Genomic DNA, 16,066 nt, shown 5'->3' with positions numbered 1-16,066 from the left:
TTCATCCACTATTACTTTCAGCTTTATATATTAAGTAAGCCTCGAATACACAGACACAGACATATAATCTATCTATCTATCTATCTATCTATCTATCTATCTATCTATCTATCTATCTATCTATCTATCTATCTATCTTTCTGCCTATCTGTCAGTCTGTCAGTCTGTCTGTCTACATACTCTTAGTGTATAGAATTAAGGAAATGAGAAAGGGAAGCCAAGAAACTTCATAAAAGAAAGAAAATTTTAATGTATTGTTTGAATTTTTTAAAAATATGACTTGAACATTAATTTGAGATAACAGGCTAACTGAGATGTTATGCCAAGCCTGAGGTTTTCTGTTTCATGTTGGAGGCAAATGAGAGAATAGTTGAAAAGCATAAGAAATGTTTTTCCTTCTTAAAAAAGACAAATAATTAAAAAATTACAATAAACAATTCTAATATTATTATCTTATGTCTTCTTTCACTGGAATGGTCCACTTCTTACTGATCTTTTTGACTAAAGACTCTATTTGACTGAATAATCTTAACTTTCCACAATCTCTTCTTTTTCTTCTATAATTTCCACATTTTCTGCATCAATTCTGTGAGCTAATTTAATATGCAAACAATGATACCATGAATCTTGTTATGATGATAATAACCGATAATTTGGAAAAGCAGATAAATGTGTCAGGGCCAGTAAACCTTCAAGTCACAGATACTAATTGACAGGCTTCAGTGAGAAAGGAGGGGGTTAGACACTCCTGGATCTCAAACCCCTCACCCCTAAACAGTTGATGTTTCAGTTGGAAAATGGAGACTGGCTAAGATTCTTCTGGTAAATTTCTGTTATGGCTGAACCCCAATGATGTTCCCTTTCTTTAATTTGTATTCCTCACAGGTCTGATAGAGAATAAGTAGAAGCTAGCTATCTAACTGTTGAGGATTGAGATAAATGATCTTCTTAAAACTGGCAGCTGACAGGATTCAAACTAGATGACCAGACTTGAGCAGTGAGTATTCCTAAATAATTCCAGGCACAGATATTGATGATAAAGCTTATATTAAGAAGTAAAAAGGAAAACTAGAGAAATTAATCAAGGTATTTGGATAAGAAAAGGTGACCCTGATCTATTAGGTTGAAGCTGCCCTTCCCCCCCACAGGAGGGGGTGAAAGCACCTAACTGAATTGGCTCTCTTGTTAGATAATTTATATATCTAATTCACTAAATCACTAAATAATTATTATATTGATATTGATGAGGATTAATTCTAACAAACAGGCTAACCCTCTGAGTAGAAACCACACTGGCTTATGCCACAATGGCCACTCAGGAGAACCCCCAAGACAGAAGCAGTAAGCAGACTGTCTGCTCACCTCAATCCCCACAAAGCAACTTCCAACTCTTCTCAACTGCCCCCTCACCCAAAGTTCTCCAGGAGATTCCCCTGGAATTCTGGGTGAGGCTGTCCCTGTATCTTTGTAGGGATTCCATGCATCCATCTCTACATAACAATCTCTTCCTAATACCTTTACTGAAGATGATGAAACTAACACAATTGTATAAGGACCTACCCAACTCTCTTGTGCTGCTGATGTTTTGGCAAAATTTTCCACATATGCCATATCACCTGGCTGAAAATTATGAAGAGAATAATCCAATGGACCAGATTGAATTAATACTCCTATACTGTTCAGTTCTCTAAGCCTTTGTTGTAATGCATTTAAATATGAAGCAATTTGACAATCTCCTCCTAGGAGAGATGTATATAATAAAAAAGGGTGCCAATAACCAAATGTTAGGGATGGAGGGGAGAGAAAGAGTCTATGAGTTAAGACTCTCTTCTAGCTCTTCCCTCCTGCTGAATATACTCTAAAAGATAATAAAGAAAAAGACTTGTACAAAAATATTTATAGCTCCACTCTTTGTGGTGGCAAAAAATTGGAAAATGAGAGAAAGTCATTACATTGGGGAATGGCTGAACAAATTGTGGTATCTCTTGGTGATGGAATACTATTGTGCTCAAAGGAATAAAGAACTGGAGGAATTCCATGTGAACTGGAATTACCTCCAGGAATTGATTCAGAATGAAAGGAGCAGATCCAGGAGACTAAAACACTGTCATACAATTGAACATAATGGATATGTCTACTAGCAGTAATGCAAGGATCCAGAGCAATCCTGAGGGACTCATGAGAAAGACAACTAGCCGCATTCAGAGGAAAAACTGTGGGAGGAGAAACACAGAAGAAAAACAATTGCTTGAACACATGGGTTGATGAGGATATTATTGGGGATATAGACACTAAATAATAACTCTAGTCCAACTCTCAATAATATAGAATTAGGTCTTGATCAATGATACATGTAAAACCCAGTGGAATTGTGTATTGGCTAAGGGGGGTTAGGGAGGTTTGGGGGAGAGGGAAAAAACATAAAACATGTAACTAGGGAAAAATATTCAAAATAAAAATGAAAAAAATAACTAAAAATATTACTCTCAGTAGTAAAGAATATGTATATCATGATATATGATGATATGATGTATATGGAAATGTGACATGGAATAATATGCATGTATAATATACATATGCATATGAATGACATGTAAAAAATCAATCAAGGGCTGAAAGAGACAGTTGCTCTGAGAGAAAAAGGAAGGGAGGGATAGAATAGGATAAATTATATAACATAAAGAGGCAAGAAAAATTAGTACAGAGAGGGAACAAAAAGGGTGGTGATGGGTAATGCTTAAACTTTGCTGTCTTTCTCTCTTTGTAACTGGCTCAGAGATGGAAAAATGAATATACTCAGTGGGGCATAGAATTCTATCTTATCTTAGAAAGAAGGAGAAGGAGAACAAGACAAGGGAAGCCAGGGGTCATAGAAGGGAGAGGGAACTGGAGGAGTAATAAAAAGCAAAATACTGGTGAGAAGTGTAGTACAGAGAGAGAGTGTCATGATAGTTTTTTCAAGGTTTGGCTGAGTTCTGGAATCAGTTAGGGGTTTGGAATCTTGAGGGAGAAAGTCAGTTGGTTTGGGTTTCTCGTGGAGAGGGTTCAGACCAGCTGAGGGGCTTCCTTACCTATCTGTAGAATTGAAATTTAGCCTAGCTTTGAAATATTTATTTAAGAAATAGTTATTTTAGATAAACCCTTTGTATCTTCCTTCCCTATTTTATTTCCTACCTTCCCTCCCTTACTTTACATGTGTGTGGAGTTAATAAGGAGAGTAATTAGAGAGGAGTTCAAATCTGTGAAGGAAAAAGTAAATTATTTAGGATTCATCCTAAAGAAAGGCTCCAGAAGAATTTCCCAAAAGAGAACACAAGATATACAAAATTTGAGTTTACCTAAGACCAAAAAGCAACTCAGGGCAATCATAGGAATAAGGAGCTTCTGTAGAAACTGGATTAACGGTTAGGGCTTCCTTTAATCCACTTTCCTGACAAATCATCCTTGAAGATAATAAATCCTTCTGAGTTCAACAGCTGTTTGTTAATTGTCAGTTAGTTATTAAGAGAGGGAAGAAGAGGGAAAGAACTAACATACTCTGGGCTTGAAGGGAAGCCGGGGTATCCATCTTGAAGGAAGGTGTAACTTCAAAACAAGTCCCTTCCTGTGAAATTAACTAAAGCTTGTGGTCAATTTCAGTTCAGTCTATTTCTCTCAGTTTGTCTCTGAGTCTAAGTCCCAGTCTGTAAAGCCTGCTGTCTTTGCCTGATTAGATTAATTCCTCCTCTCCCTAAAGATCTTTGTTTCCCTTCCAGTGTTATACTCCTAACTTCAGCCATATTATATTCTGAATCTCCCTGTTCTAGCCTACCTGTAACCTAGATTTCCTACTTAGCAAGTCCCTGACAACCTCCTTTCAAAATCCCCTTCTACCACACAGCTTTCCTCAAATTATCCCCATTACAGAAGGAATTGAGTGAAAGGGAACAGAGCAGGATCTAAAGGCAATAATAAGATGTAGGGCAATACAGATTTAGTAATCATAATACTTCACATGAATGTGATGAACTCACTCATTAAACAGAAGTGAACAGCAAAGTGGATTAAAAACGAGAATCCTGAATATGTTGTTTACAAGAAACACATTTGAGGCAGAGTGATACACAGATTCAAGGTAAAAGGATAAAGTAGAATTTATCATGAATCATCTAAAGGAGTGATGGGCAAACTATGGTCTGTGAGCCAGACGGGCCCTCTGAAATGTTCTATTCAGCTGCATGACATTATTCCTAATCTGACCAATACAAAGAGTGGGATACAATACAATGGAACTTTGAAAGAGTTGCCTTAGAAACAGACTGACAGATAAGCGTTTCCTTTCCTTTGGCCCCCTCTTTAAAAAGTTTGTCCATCAATGATCTAAAGTAAAAAAAAAAAAGCAGCAATAGCAATCATAATACCAGACAAAGCCAAAGTAGAAGTTGACCTCATAAAAAGAGATAAGGAAGGAAATTACATTTTGCTAAAAGGTATTATAAACAATGAAGTAATATCATTACTAAACATCTATGCACCAAATGTTATAGCATCTAGATTTGTAAAGGAAAAATTGGAGGAGCTCAAGGAGGAAATAGATAGTAAGAGCATACTAGTGAGGTATCTTAACCTTCCCCTATCAGAACTAGATAAATCAAACCAAAAAATAAATAAGAAAGGAGTAAGGGAAATAAATGAAATGCTAGAAAAATTAGAGTTAATAGGTATTTATCTGGAGAAAACTGAACAGAGATAAAAAGGAATATATCCTCTTCCTAGCAGTACATGGTATACATATAAAGACTGACCATGTATTAGGGCATAGAAAAATTGCAAGCAAATACAGAAAGCAGAAATAATAAATGCTAATTTTCCAGATCATAATGTGGTAAAAATTATAATTAACAAGGGTCCTTGGAAATGCAAATTTAAAGTTAATTGGAAATTAAATAATATAATTCTTTAAAATCGGTGGCTCAAAGAAGACATCTTAGGAACAATTATGGATTTCATTAAAGAGAATGATGATGAGGAAATATCATATCAAAGCCTATGGGCTAAAGCCAAAGTAATACTCAGGGGAAAATTTATATCTCTGAGTGCCTATACCAACAAAATAGATTGGGCAGAGATCAATGAATAGGGCTTGCAACTTAAAAAATTAGGAAAAACAGAACAAATTAAAAATCCCCAGATAAAAACTAAATTGGAAATCCTAAAAATTGAAGGAGAAATCAATTAAATTGAAAGTAAAAGAACTATTGAATTAACAAATTAGACTAGGAGCCATTCTCCAATCAACAAATGGTCAAGGGACATGAATAAGTAGTTTTCACAGGATGAAATCAACAATTTCAATAAGCACAAGAAAAAATATTCTAAATAAGAAATGCAAATAAAAACAACTCTGAGGTACTACCTTACACCTAGCAGATTGGCCAATATGGTAGAAAAGGAAAGTGATAAATGTTGGGGGGAATGTGGAAAATTGGGACACTAATACACGGTTGGTAGAGTTTTGAATTGGTCCAACCATTCTGGAGGGCAATTAGGAACAATTCACAAAAGGCTTTAAATGTGTGCCTGCCCTTTGATCCAGCCATATGACTGCTGGGGTTGTACCCAAAAGAGATAATAAGGAAAAGGACTTTACAAAAATATTCATAACCATGCTCTTTGTGGTGACAAAAAAAAATTGGAAAATGAGTGGGTGTCCATTGATTGGGGAATGACTGAATAAATTGTGGTATATGTTAGTGATGGTATATTATTTTGCTGAAAGTAATAAAAAATGGGGGAATTCCATGTGAACTGGAATGACCTCCAGGAATTGATGCAATGCAAAAGGAGAAAAACCTGGAGAACACTGAACACAGAGACTGATACTTTAAGCACAATGGAATGTAATGGACTTTCTACCAGTAGCAATGCAATGACCCAGGACAATCCAGAGGAATTTAGAAGAAAGAATGCTATCTACATCTATAGAAAGAACTGTGGAACTATCAATGCATTAGAAAAATATATGATCTACAACGTAGTGAGATAGGGATTTGATTAGGGTTTTGAGGTTAAAGGATCACTCTACTGAAAATATGAATAACATGGAAATAAGTTTTGAACTATACATCTATAACACAGTGGAATTGCTTGATGGCTTTTGGAGGTTGGAGGAGGAAGCAGGGGGCAAGGATCATGAATCATGTAACCATGGAAAAATATTCTAAATAAAAAATAAAAAAAAATAAGTTTTAAGGTCTTTTTTTCATGTCATGTTAGCATGGGTTATTTTTATATTTTTGAATTCCATTTCTTTTAAGTTTCAAATCTTGCTGAATCATAATTGTGACTAATAAATTCTAATTGTTCTCTCTATTTCTCTCTTTTTCTTTCGGTATTTAGGTTTGATATTTATTTTATTTATATTTTGGCAATTGTATTGTCCTTTCCCTTCTTTTTAATTGAGTTAGCTAAGTAGTTATTCTCTCTCCTAGTTTTTCACTTTGGGTCTATACCTTCCATTTCTATAATTTTCAAAAGTTCCTCTCTTTTGCCTATTTCAACCTTATTTGTTTGTGTTTTTCTTTTCCATTTCCAGTTGGTGAATATTTTTTTCTTTAATTAAAATATGTTCTCAAAGATATGATTCTTTTGCTTTGGACTACTTTAGCTTCATTATAAAAAATATGATAGTGAAATTCTTTCTCTTTCATCCATGATTCATTATTTAACTATTTTATACTCTCTGAATTAATATTTTATTTTATCATTTTCTATAAGACACTTATTTTAAAAATATATAATTAGAATATTCCATATTCTAGCACATGCACTATATTTTAGAGATTCTATATGTCACTGAGATTGGATAGACAAATAGACAGATATACATTTAGACATTTAGTTTTCCAGTCAAAACATGGTATATATTTCAACTCTGAATTCTATTTGTTCAACATTAATTTTTCTTTTTTCCCTTGTGTTATATTTTTCAAGTAATGTGAGAATATTAAAGTCATCTCTTATTTTAAAACATTTTATTCAACCCCAAATACATGTGAAAAGAATTTTAACATTTAATTAAATTTTTTTTGTTTCAAATTCTTTCTTTCAGTTCCTCCTCTCTCCCTTCCTAAGACAATAAGCAACCTAATATAAATTTTACACATGCAATTATGTAAAACATTCATCTCTATCAGTCATTGGTGGAAGAAGACCCAAACAAATAAATGAAGAAAGCAAAATATAGTATTCTTTTATTTGTATTCAGATCCCATAATTTCTTTCTCTGGAGGCTGTTGTCATTTTTCATCATGAGCACTCTGGGATTGTTTTTGATCACTATTGCTGAAGTTGTCTTTCACATTTGTTCATCACACGAGTGTTGTTGTTACATACAATGGTTTCCTGGTTCTGCTCACTTCTCCATACATCAATTCATGTAAACATTTTAATATTTTTTTCTTCTTAAATCATCTTGTTCATTATTTCTCATAGGAGAATACTATTCTATTATAATCATGAAGCACAACTTGTCCATCCATTCCTCAACTGATGGGTAAGCCCTCACTTTCCAAATCTTTGCCATTAGAAAAAGAGATGCAAAAAATATTTTTGTTTCAATAGGTCCTTTTCAGTTTTTAAAAGGAAGTTTGGGATAGAGATCTGTTAATGGGACTACTGGATTAAAGGGCATGCACAATTTTATAACCGTTTTGGTATAGTTCCAAATTGATCTACAAAATGTTTAGATCAGTTCACAACTCCACCAACAATATATTAGGGTCGCCATTTTATCACATCCCATCAAACATTTTTCATCTTCATATTGTTTTATAATAGCCAATCTGATATATATGAGCAGTCCTCTATTATAATGAATTCATTAAGACCTATGTATGTGTATCAAATCAATTAACTTTATCCTTATGGACTAAATGATTTATTTTGATATTGGTTAATTGTTTATGATTCTTTTAAGCACAATATTTTTTGCTATTTTTATTTATATTTTTCTTTTGAATATTTTCCCATAGTTACATGTTTCATGTTCTTTCCCTCTCTCCCCAAACCCCTTAACCCCTGTAGCCAACACATAATTCCACTGGGTTTTACATGTATCATTGATCAAGATCTAATTCCATATTATTGATAGACTAAAGTTATCATTTAGTGTCTACATCCCCAAAAATATCCCCATCAGACGATGTGTTCTAGTAGTTGTTTTTCTTCTCTATTTCTACTCCCACAGATCTTCCTCTGAATGTGGCTAGTTTTCTTTCTCATAAATCTCTCATCATTGCTCTGGATCCTTCCATTGCTGCTAGAAGAAGTCCATTATGTTCGATTGTACCATGGTGTATCAGTCTCTGTGTACAATGTTTTCCTGGATCTGCTCTTTTCATTCTGAATCAATTCCTGGAGGTCATTCAAGTTCACATGGAATTCCTCCATTTCATTATTACTTTGAGCACAAGAGTATTCCATCACCAACCAATACCACAATTTATTCAGCCATTCCCCAATCAAAGGGCATTCCCTCATTTTCTAAATTTTTGCCACCACAAAGAGCGAGGTTATAAATATTTTTCTACAAGTCTTTTTCCTTATTATCTCTTTGGGGTATAAACCAACCAGTGCTAAGGCTGGATCAAAAGGCAGATAATCTTTTAAAGTCCTTTGGGCATAGTTCAAAATTGCCATCCAGCATGGTTGGATCAATTCACAACTCCACCAGCATGCATGCATGTCCCAATTTTACCACATCCCCTCTAACACTCAGCACTTTCTTTTGCTGTCATATTAGCTAATCTGCTAGGTGTGAGGCAGAAACTCAGGGTTGTTTTGATTTGCATTTCTCTAATTATAAGAGATTTAGAACACTTTTTCATGTGTTTGTTGATAGTTTTTATTTCTTTATCTGAAAATTGCCTATTCATGCCCCTTGCCCATTTATCAGTTGGGGAATGGCTTGATTTTTTGGACAATTGATTTAGCTCCTCATATATTTGAGTAAGTAGACCTTTCTCTGAGTTTTTTGTTATAAAGATTTTTTCCCAACTTATTCCTTCTCTTCTAATTTTGATAGCATCGTTTTTGTACAAAAACTTTTTATTTTAATATAATAAAAATTATTTATTTTACATTTTGTAATTTTTTCTAATTCTTACTTGGATTTAAAATCTTTCCTTTCCCAAAGATCAGACAAGTATACTAGTCTCTGTTCACCTAGATTACTTATAGTTTCCTTCTTTATATTCAAGTCATTCACCCATTCTGAATTTATCTTGGTGTAGGGTGTGAGAGGTTGATCTAGACCCAATCTCTTCCATACTCTTTTTCAATTTTCAAAGCAGTTATTGTCAAATAGTGAGGTTTTGTCCCAAAAGCTGGGATCTTTGGGTTTATCATACACTGTCTTACTGAGGTCACTTACCCCAAGTCTATTGCACTGATCCTCCCTTCTGTCTTTTTGCCAGTACCATATTGTTTTGATGACTACAGCTTTATAGTACAGTTTGAGATCTGGTATTGCTAGGCCACCTTCCTTCATATTTTTTCCCCATTATTTCCCTTGATATTCTAGGCCTTTTTTTCTTCCAAATAAACTTTGTTATAGTTTTTTTTTTCTCATTCAGTAAAAAAAGTTTTGTGGTAGTTTGATAGGTATAGCACTAAATTAGTAAATTAATTTGTGTAGGATGGTAATTTTTATTATGTTAGCTTGTCCTACCCATAAGCAATCAATGTTTTTCTAATTTTTTAGATCTAGTTTTAATTGTGTGGAAAGGGTTTTGTACTGTGTTCACATACTTCCTGTGTTTGTTTTCTCAGAGAGATTCCTAAGTATTTTACATTGTCTAGTGTGATTTTAAATGGAATTTCTTTCTAACCCTTGCTATTGTGATGTGTTGGAAATATATATAAAAAAGCTGATGGTTTGTCTATGTTTATTTTGTATCCTGCAACTTAGCTAAAGTTGTTTATTATTTCCACTCAATTTTTAGTTGATTTTCTAGGATTTTTTAGGTAGACCTTCATATCATCTGCAAAGAGTGATAGCTTGGTCTCTTCACTGCCTCTTTTAAAAGCTTCAATTTCTTTTTCTTCTCTAATTGCTCCTGCTAGCATTTCTAGGACAATGTTAAATAATAGAGGTGACAATGAGCATCTTTGTTTCACTCCTGATCTTACTGGGAATGCTTCTAATTTATCCCCATTGCAGATGACATTTGTTGATGGTTTAAGATATATTTCATTTATTATTTTTAGAAAGGCCCTTCTATTCCTATACTTTCTAGTGTTTTCAGGAGGAAAGGGTATTGAATTTTGCCAATTTTCAGCATCTATTGAGATAATCATGTGGGTTTTGTTGGTTTGCTTGTTGATATAGTTAATTATGTGAATGATTTTCCTAATATTGAACCATCCTTGCATTCCTGGTGTAAATCCCACCTGATCATAATGAATAACCCTCGTGATCTGCTGAGTCTTTTTGATAGTATTCTGTTAAAGATTTTTGCATCTATGTTCATTAAGGAGATTGGTCTATAGATTTCTTTCACTGTTTTTGATCTACCTGGCTTTGGGATCAGTACCATATTTGTAACATAAAAGGAGTTTGGTAGAACTCCTTCTTTGTTTACTATGTTGAATAGTTTGTATAGTATTGGGATTAGTTGTTCTTTAAACGTTTGATAGAATTCACTTGTGTATCCACGTGGTCCTGGGGATTTTTTTAGGGAGTTCTTTGATGGCTTGTTCAATTTCTTTTTCTCAAATGGGATTATTTAAGTATTCTATTTCTTCTGCTGTTAATCTAGACAATTTATATTTTTGAAAATATTCATCCATATCACCTAGATTGATATATTTATTTCCATATAATTGGGCAAAATAGTTTGCTTTGATGTTCTCTTCATTGAGGTGAGGTCTTCCTTTTCATCTTTGATACTGATAATTTGGTTTTCTTCTTTCCTTTTTTAATTAGATTGACCAGTACTTTGTCAATTTTATTCATTTTTTCAAAGTACCAGCCTCTATTCTTATTTATTTAATCTTTTTTTACTTTCAATTTTATTGACTAACCCTTTAATTTTTATAATCTCTAATTTAGTTTTTAGCTGGGGATTTTTAATTTTTTCACTTTCTAGTTGTTTTTTTTTTAATTTGCATACCCACTTCATTGATCTTTGTCCTCCGTAATTTGTTAATATAAGAACTCAAGGATATAAATTTCCCCCTGAGTACTGATTTAGCTACATCCCACAGAGTTTGGTAGGATGTCTCATCATTGTAATTCTCTTCAATGAAATTATTATAATTTGTTCTTTAACTAACTTATTTTGTAGAATCATATTATTTAATTTCAAATTAATTTTTGATTTGCCTATCCAAGTGCCCTTATTAATTATTATTTTTATTGCATCATGATCTGAAAAGGTTACATTTATTATTTCTGCTCTTTTGCATTTGTTTGGCCATGTTTCTATGCCCCATGCATGCTCAGTCTTTGCAAATCTACCATGTGCAGCTGAAAAGAAAGTTTATTCCTTTTTGTCCCTATTTATTTTTTCTCCACATATCTATTAACTCTAATTTTTCTAGGATTTCATTCACCTCTCTTATCTCTTTCTTATTTATTTTTTTTTGTTTTGATTTATCTAGATTTGATCAAGTAATATTTAGGACTCCTAATAGTATAGTTTTACTATATATTTCCTCCTTGAGCTCTGCCAGTTTCTCTTTTAGAAATCTGGATACTATATCATTTGTTACATACTTGTTTGGTACTGTTATTTCCTCATTGTCTATACTGCCTTTTATCAGGATATAATTACCTTCCCTATCTCTTTTAATCAGATCTATTTTTACTTTGGCTTTGTCAAAAGTCATGATTGCAACTCCTGCCTTCTTTTTCTCAGTTGAAGCCCTATAAATTTTGCTACCATCTTTTATTTTTACTCTATGTATGTCTACCTGACTCATGTGTGTTTCTTGTAGACAACGTATGGTAGGATTTGGGTTTATAATCCACTCTGCTATGTGCTTCCATTTTATGGGTGAGTTCATCCCATTCACATTTATAGTTATAATTATCAGCTTTGTATTCCCCAACATTTTGGTATCCTCTCCTTGTTCTGCCCCTTCTATTTATTCTATTTCCTTTTAAACAAGTGGTTTATCCCTTCTGACTTTCTCCATAAGGTAAGATAGAATTTGATATCCCAGTGGATCTAGCTACTCTTCCCACTCAGGATTAATTCCTCTGTGAGTAAGTTTTAAGTATTTCCTATTAACAGTCTCTTCCTCTCCTTCTTATATCCCCTTCCCTTCCCATACCCTCTTTGTGTGGTGTAGATTATCCTATTTTTCTTATTCCTTCAACTTTCTCTTGATGCAATCTTCTATTCATCCCCCTTTCCATCCATATCATCTTAGACCATTTAGTACTCCAACCTCTCCCTATGAATAATTCTTTTAATTACTATAATAGTGAATATGATTTTTTAGAATTTCACATAACATTTTTCGACATAGGAATAAAAATAATTTGATCTTATTGAAGCCCTTAACGAGGCAATTTTAAAACAAGATTTATCTTTCTTTCCCCTCTCTTTCTTTTTTACCTTTTCATGTTTCTCTTGATTTTGTGTTTGGATATCAAACTTTCCATTTAGTTCTGGTCTCTTCTTTGCAAATATTTGGAAATCTTCTATCTTTTTGAATCCCATACTTTCCCTCAGAAGTATATAGTCAGTTTTGATGGGTAGATGATCCTTGGTTATGGAACCAATTCTCTTTCCTTTCTGAATTTCTTATTCCTAGCCTTGTGGTATTTTAGTATGGAGGCTGCCAGATTCTGTGTAATCCTGATTGGTGTTCCTTGATATCTGAATTGTCTCTTTCTGGCTTCTTGTAATAATTTTTTCCTTAACTTGGAAACTCTTGAATTTGACAATTATATTTCTGTGGGTTGACTTTTGAGGGTTTAGTGTAGAAGGTGATTTGTGGGTCCTTTCAATGTCTATTTTTTTCCTCTTGTTCAAGAACATCAGGGCAGTTTTCTTGGATAATTTTTTGCAATATGGTGTCCAAATTTCTATTAATTTCTGATTTTTCAGGAAAACCAGTGATTCTCACATTGTCTTTTTTAAACCTGTTTTCTTGATCTGTCATTTTCTCAGTTAGATATTTCATGTGTCCTTCTATTTTTTCATTCTTTTGACTTTACTTCATTAGTTCTTGCTATCTTGCAAGATCATTGGCTTCTACTTGCCCAATTCTGGTCTTTAGAGACTGGTTTTTGGCTATTATTTTTTCATTTTCCTTTTCAATTTGATCTATCCTATTTTTCATGGTTTCCTGCTGTTTATTTTGGGTCTCCAGTTTGCTTATCATTTCATTTGATTTGGGGGCATCTTTCTCTAATTGGGAGAGTTTCTGCCTTTTAAACTGTTAATTTCCTTTTGAGCTATTTCCCACTTTTCTTGCTAAATCTCTTCCATCTTTCTCATGATCTCAGATTTGAACTTTTCAAGAGCTTGTGACCAATTTTCATTTTTTTTGGGAAGGTTTGGATGTGTTTATTTGTTTATCCTCCTCTGCTGTGTGCTCTGTTTCTGGATTTTTTCTCTGTTAAAGTTATCAAGTGTTAATTCTTTCTTCTTGTTCTTTCTCTTGGTTAGTTCTTTTGCTTTGCTTGCCATTATTATTCTTGTTTTTCCTTCACATTCAGAAGTCTTGGTGAGGCATGCAAGCTCTCTGTGTATAAAGCTGTGAAGCAGGTTTTGCTAGAGGTTACTTTACGAGTCACAAAGCAGTACCACAACTCCCAGCCTTATCCTCACACCCAAAGTACGCACTCTTTAGGCTCCTGGGGTCTCAAATCTAGCTGTTCTCAGGGTCAAGCCTCTTGGTGGTGATAGCTGCCAGGACCTCAGATATTGCCCCACAATTGCTCCTCTTTCTGAGGCTCCTTTATAAGTTTCACAGAGCACTGCTTCCACTGTGAGTCACCTCTCTGCTCTAGGTCCATGCCCAAGGTTCATGTTCAAGATCTGGACTCAAATTTCATGCTCAAAGTCATGTTTTTAACCTCTTGGGGTTTTAAGTCTTCCTGCTCTCAGGACCAAGCCCCTGGTTGTCTCAGTTAGTAATGCCCCATGCTTGCTCTAACTCTTGTGAGCTGGCTCCAAGGCTGTAGGTGTGGTGGGGGAGAATTGATCATCTCATGTTTTAATGGGAGCTATTTCACCCCCTTATAACATGGAAATGTCCAAATCCACTCACATTCAATGCTGCACCCTATTGTGGGGTCCCTTTGTTCATCTGGATTTGGTTTTTATGTCCTTTTGAGGTATCAAGTATCAGTCTATTAGGAGAGTTAAGTGTCCTGTTTCTACTCTGTAGCCATCTTAATTAATTAATTTATACTCTAATACCTTATGACTATACCTAAAATCCTAATCCTAACTAAAATTACTTAAAAATACTCTAACTGTCTTTGAGGACAGGTTCTTTTGCCTGAGCAGACCAAGCCTAAACTACCTACACTCCCTCTACCTAGAAATGTATTCATTAACTACCTACCTATATGCATAACTAAACATTCATCACCTATGAACTCCTTAAATCTATTTCTCCATCCCAACTGTCAGTAGTAAAAACTGCCAGTAGTGGTCTTTGACTGAAAGAGATTGAGACCGACCTGTTCTCTCCAGGTCTAGAGGTAAAAACCCCTCAACTGCCAATTGAATACTTCCTAATATATCTTGTCTCCTAGGTAACAGTCTTTAGCTCTGGCTAACTCTCACAGAAGCCTATCAGTTCTCTTCTCCTTAGAAATCCTTCTGCTCTCTTTCCTGCCTCTTAAAGAGACAGAATGAGAGATTAAGAAAATCCCTTTAACATAACCCAAATCCTTTGCTGTGCAATTCTAATTATTTTATTTCTTCTCCTATGACAGCATCCTGCTTCTTTTTGTCATGACAAAGAAATTAAAATGAGTTAAGAGGAATAGTGAGAAAATTTTGTTTTGGCTATTAGATACTTCTCTGGAAATGTTTAGTTGTGAGAAGAGATTTCATAGAGATCTTGAATGCCAAGCTAACACATTAATATTTTTTATTGCAAATAATGGGGCATCATTAGAATTTTACAATTTAGAGATGCCATGATTAAAGTGGTATTTTAAGAAAGTTCATTTCAGAGTGTGCTGCATATATTGAAATTACATTAGAATAAGGGAAGTACTTGTACATATTTTTTCTAAAAAATAAAATCAAAGAAACCTTATATAAACCTGCCATTTGACTTGAATCGCACCATAAATTATTACAATTAATTGTGGTTTAAGTCTGGATAAAACAACATAAAGGTGATATGGAAAAGGTTTCACATATTTGAAGAGTGGAAAATGCATTTGAGATGACCAGGATGATTTCAAAAAGAGCTGGAAATACCTACATGAACTGATGCAGAGTGAAATAAGCAGAACCAAGACAACATTGTACACATTAACAGCAATATTGTGGAGCAATCAAATATGACACACTTTTCTACTAATAGAAGTACAATGATCCAGATAAATTCTGAGGTATTTATGAAAAAGAATGCTATCTACCTCCAGAGAAAGAATTGTTGGAGTAGGAATACAGATTTAAATGTGTGATTTATCATTTGTTTATTTGGGTATGTTTTGGTTGGGCATTTTGGGGTTTTGGTTTTATAAGATTATTCACTTACAAAAATGAATAATATGGAAATATGTTTTGGGTGATAACACATGTATAACCCAGATTGAATTGTTTGCCAGCTCTAGGAATGGGGAGAAAAGAAAGGAGACAGTTCAGATAATATGAATTCAGAAAACTTATGTGGAAATTTATTAAAATTAAAAAAAAGAAGAGGCATTCAATCATGTCTAAATTGTTAAGTAGCATAATGGAGTGGGGGATGGGAAGTATAGAGGCAGATTATGTCTTGCTATAAGGAAACACATCTTAATTGTTGTGGAAGAGCTAGAAATTAAAAGCCCAGATTCAGGAAGGATTTTTTTCTTTCGGCATGAGACTTACTAGTTATTGAC

Source organism: Gracilinanus agilis, chromosome 1, assembly GCF_016433145.1.
Source record: "Gracilinanus agilis isolate LMUSP501 chromosome 1, AgileGrace, whole genome shotgun sequence".
Classification (NCBI taxonomy): domain Eukaryota; kingdom Metazoa; phylum Chordata; class Mammalia; order Didelphimorphia; family Didelphidae; genus Gracilinanus; species Gracilinanus agilis.
Note: the sequence above shows the minus strand (reverse complement) of the source record.